The following is a 5,334-nucleotide window of genomic DNA, read 5'->3' as shown; positions in this document are numbered from 1 at the left end:
TTTTGATCTACATGACCATTACAAGGCCAGACTTGAGCTACGCTATTGGTCTTGTGAGTCAGTTTATGCAAGTACCTAGAAAGCCACATTTGGATGCAGTCAGACGCATATTGAGATATGTGAAGTCCACATTACATTATGGACTTTTCTATGAGGTAGGTAGAGATGTACAGGTGTTTGGATACACAGATACAGATTTGGCTGGTAGTATGTCTGATAGAAGATCTACCAACGGATACATGTTCTCTCTTGGTAGTGCAGCAATTTCTTGGAGCAGCAAAAAGCAATCTACAGTTGCTTTGTCGAGTACAGAGGCTGAGTATAGAGGTGCTGCTATTGCAGCATGTGAGGTAGTATGGCTGCAAAAGTTATTGGCTGATTTGGATGTGCAGGTGGAAGGTCCAGTTGTCATTTATTGTGACAACATGAGCAGTATACAGTTGGCTAGGAACCCTGTGTTCCATGCCAGGACAAAACATATTGAGGTACACTACCACTTTGTGAGAGAGAAGGTACTAGCAGGTGAGATTGAATTGGTGTATGTCAACACACAGGATCAGATAGCTGATATCTTCACGAAGACATTGGGTATAGAGAAGCTTCAAAAGTTTCGAAGCTTACTTGGAGTCACAGAGATGCAGTTGAGCTTGAGGGGGAGTGTTGAGATGACAAGCTCAACACATGCAGACATTGATGATGGACCGCCTGGTTAGATGGGTCCACACATCTACACTTAGCACGTCAGTGGTTATTATGACTCTCACATGGCCACTGACTCATTACTTATTATATTCAGGTTGTTACACCTATCTACAATTGGCATAGTTATAGCGCTAGAGTCGACTAGTGTAGTCGATTATGCATTGTTTGACTTAGTAGGCCACTTTCCTTTATGTTGTATCTTATCTATACTTTGTGTACATTGTAAAGTGTGTCGAAGAAGAAGAAGAAACCAGCAAGAAAACGTTTTGGCCTCCATCTCTCTTCTTGTCACTTGAGTGAGCTTCTCCTTGTGCATTTTGTGTGTGTTTGGTGCATCATCTTGAGCAACTCCCCCCACCATGCGATTCTTGACATAATGCCTAGCTCCACCTTCCTTATCGATAAACCCTTGAAGAAGACATTATTAAATTTGTGATTGGTTGTATAGTAGGGACAATTTATCCTATGGCACTCTAGTGCACCTACACAATAGGTAGCTTGCACAATGCATGGGATTGACATGTTATGCGTTATAGGTTTGGTCCAATGGTCACCATCATACTTTTGCTCCATACCATCCATTGGTGAGGCCTTTCCACATGTGGGTGGTAGCTCAGATATTTTGTTGCAGTCATACATTCTAGGAATCTTTGTCACTATGATCCTATTCTTCATTGCATGTATCTTTGCCTTGAGTACATTACTGGCCTTGCTTCCAAGTATCATATTGATAGCACTTGCATTGATGACACATTCCTTCAATGGTTCTTGTTCTTGAATGATTGCTCTTCTTGGCATCCCCTCCAAGTCAAAAACATTAGCTCGAATGCATGACAAGCTAGCACCATGAAACAAGGGTTCCTCATCACTACTTATGTCCTATCCTTGGCCAGAGTTGCCATCTTTGTAAGGTAGTAGGTCGTGCACAATCTCATACTCACTAGAAAGGGAGAAGTCAAGCACGTAGAACTCATTTCCCTCAACATCCCATTCCCTTGTCAAGTTAATCCTCAAAGCATTGTGAAACATATCAATGAGGTCAGTGAACCTCCTTGTTAGTGGTGGCAGAAGCTCCTGTAAGAATGATCTTGTGAGAATAAGCTTTCCTCCATGCAAAGGCACTTGTTGCTTGCACTTCTTACCATTGACAAATGTGTGTAGGGTGGCGGCCATCAAGTAGATGTAGGGGATCTAGGAGAAGATAATGATGAAACCAGAGAACAGTTGAAAGAAATGCCACACAAGAGTGTTGAACTTTCATTTCCAAGACAATAGGGTTTGGGAGAAAGAAGCAAGTACGTGGGGGTGTAGGAGAAGAGGATGTGAAAAAGAGGTTTATTTGCAAGATTTAAAAACATGGGAGAAGATGGAGCCAACAATTATCAGTATAGCGACCACCCTCTTCATGCAACTGTATCCACTTGGGCCCTTATTTATTGCCCCTCTTTATTGCCTAGAACATTGCCCCTCTTTCTCTCTCCATACCTTTAACCCCTCTCCCTCTCACTCTCTCAAGCTCTACACCTTTCACAACCTCGATTTTGCATGTCCATCATAAAGTTAAACTAATCATATAAATCTTGCCTCTATATGCCATCATATAGCCAAAACTTGCTATCAACTTGGCTTTTGATTTTCATGCTACCACAAAACATGACCATCCAAGCTATCATGCTAGCAATTGTTGTTGCTATCGTATTAGATCGTTGAACCTTTTCCTCTTCTTTCAAGAGCACAGCATGGTGGCCTGCTTGCAACTACTCTTGCATTTGTCTTGCAACTTGGCTCTTGTGTTGGGATTTTCTTACTATTGTTTTGCAAACATAAATTTATTGGAGGTAAATATGGGCTTGTTTACCTTGAGCAAATACAAAGCTTTCCCTTGTGGTTCATATTACTCTTGATATTGCTTTTGATAGTCATGTTTTAGGTTGACCTTCCCCATTTACAGAAAGTTGCAAAGGGCACACATGAATGATGCACTAAAAATAAGTAATTTGCATGATCTACATGGAAAAATTGACAATCCATGTGCACCTTTTGATTGTAGACTAGTTGGGAGCTTCCAAAGGTGTCACATGCATGAGCATTGTTGTATTTCAATAGGCCATGTTGAAAGTTACCTAGTCACTTAGACTATTAGAATGTGCAAGCATTTATAAAGATGATTGCGTGAGGATTTGGGTTCTTCTCAAAGAAATCTTGGGTAGTTGCTAATGTTTTGGAGAAGCTTAAAGAGGTCTATAGCTTAAATTCCCTATTACTTGTATTCTTGTGATTTTGGTTGTTGAAGTCTTGTTGAAAGATTGAGCTTGTATAGGTTATATATTAATAGACCTATTTATTCACCATCAACAACATAAGCTTGGGATATTACTTCTATATCAAGAGTAATGAGCACGAAAACAAATTTTCCTTTTCTGTCATATGAAATCCCTTCTTGAGGGTTAGGTGGTTCTGAGAAGAGCGGTCGTGTTGGACTCCTTCACATGTGATTATAGCGCATATGTCTTGTGTATACAAGGCAGTGAAAGCTATTGCATGTGAAACAATGGACCAACTAGTGCCTCCTGCATCCATTCTTTCTCCATTGCATCTGCATCCATTCTTTCTTCAAACACCTCGCATGTATTCCTCTATGGAATCACCACCTATAAGTCTCAATCTATCTATGGACTCTTGACCACCGATGGACTCTCACCACCATCCCTAGCCATTAATTAGTCAATCTATCTACATATTGCATCTATATGTAGCTATCTATAGATACCCTACGCTTTATGGAACTATCGATTATGGGCTTTTGATATATGTAATTGATCCGCAGGTAAGGTTAGTAGGCTAAAGGATTTGAAAAACTAAAAGCAAGCATTGATCAATAGTACCCAAATAACCAGCTACGAAGACGAAGCATGCCAAGAAGACGAAGACGAAGATAAAGCCGACGCGGACGCGGAAGAGGTGCCATTCTTAGCCTTCATGGGCACCAGAGCACAGACCATCTCGGCCCTCACAAGGTTTCCCAACCATTCCTTATGCTATGAGGACCCTCGTACTGGTGCCTCTGTCGCCTCTGAATAAATATCAGTATGGACCCCAGATTTTTGCGAACGTGTCGGTTCTCTCCTGGTGACTTGCAGGTCGCTTAAATTTTTATATTTATTTGAATAATTAATTTGGATGATGCAGGCTTGTCATCATCTTCTCACGCGGGCGCATGGTTCTGAGGGTTTGCCTCTGCTAGACAAGGTGCAGGGTTCGAAACCCGGGGAGTCAGTCGATCTTGTCTATTGGGTTCGAAACCCAGGGAGTCAGTCGATCTTGTCTGTCGGGTTCGAAACCCGGGAAGTCAGTTGAGGAGAGACCAAACCTCATTTTAGGGGCCTTTTTAATCTGTGGGACCCATAATTACCTCGTACAGGCTGAACCCCTCAAATTCTGCGAGACCCGTTCTGATATATATCCACAGCCCTGAAGCATGACGTCCCTTTCGCTGCCTCTAAAGGACGACGTCCTCGTAGACTGTACAGCTAGTCATGCCCCCGATCACTGCTTAATATTGGATGCATCATTTGAGATCATGTTCCTCCTGCAATCGGCGAGCTCCCGCAGGATGCCACCCGACAGCTGGACGTTGCCACTATGGCGGGTCCCTCGGAACAAGGCCAGGAGGCTGAGCTCGGGTGGCAGAGAGAGCCGGTGAGGTTGTTGTCAGCGGAGGAGGGACCGACACGTGTGCAGCTGGGGTGCCCGCGGGGGGGGGGGGGGAGGGGGATGGGGTCTTGGAGGTTGTTAGAGGAGAGGTTGAGGACGAGGCGAGCAGGCTGAGAGGGGGTCGGGGAATATGGGGCCGGAGAGGGAGTTGCCACTGAGGGTCTCCCATTGGCTCCATGGCAACCTTTATTTATGCCGGGGACTTACCATGCCAATTAGAAGGAGTTGGCCAACGTTACTAGCCGCAAGCTTTTGCAGGTACATGCTATCACGATTAATTGCCTGCTTTTGCATGCATGCAATGCAAGCTCACACTAAGTGCGTACTTTGGTTGCTTCATAGCTCTGTAGCTTTAAATCCCCATGTTGGCAAACTACATTTTAGTTGGAATTGCTGGAGAATTTCCTGCGGTTCCTTAACTCATTCATCTCTTACCAAGAAGATAGATGGATGTCATGCAATACACATATCACATGTATTCTGCCTTACTGCATTGTGGGGGCAACACCTTTGTTGCCATAGACCCCATCCATAAGCACAACATACTCATGCTCATTCCTATTACTACTTTTTTGTGATACTCTAGAACTAAAAAGGTCAATGGTATCAAATCATTGCTTCATTTTGCTATGGGAAATGCAGAGTTGGTAGTAAAATCATTAAGTTTGAACTACATTGAAGTCTATGTTTCAAACTTAATCCCTGATGGTTGGCACCAACCTATCGGATCCCATCAATGTGTCAAATAGAACTCCCAAGTTGGTCTAAATATAACTACCTACATCAAATCATGTTCAGTGCACAATTCCAAATAGCCCTAGAAGATGTAGAAGTACATTCAATAATACAAAGGAGGGAAAGGATGAGATCTTTAATTTATGGTCACGGGTCTCTAGCATAAGGAGCTTTGAGGGACTA

This window comes from Lygodium microphyllum, chromosome 20 (genome assembly GCF_053477565.2).
Source record: "Lygodium microphyllum isolate KBCC chromosome 20, Lygodium_microphyllum_v1.1.10, whole genome shotgun sequence".
In the NCBI taxonomy this organism is placed as follows: Eukaryota; Viridiplantae; Streptophyta; class Polypodiopsida; order Schizaeales; family Lygodiaceae; genus Lygodium; species Lygodium microphyllum.
The sequence above is the reverse complement of the archived record's forward strand: the minus strand, read 5'-3'. Positions refer to the sequence as shown.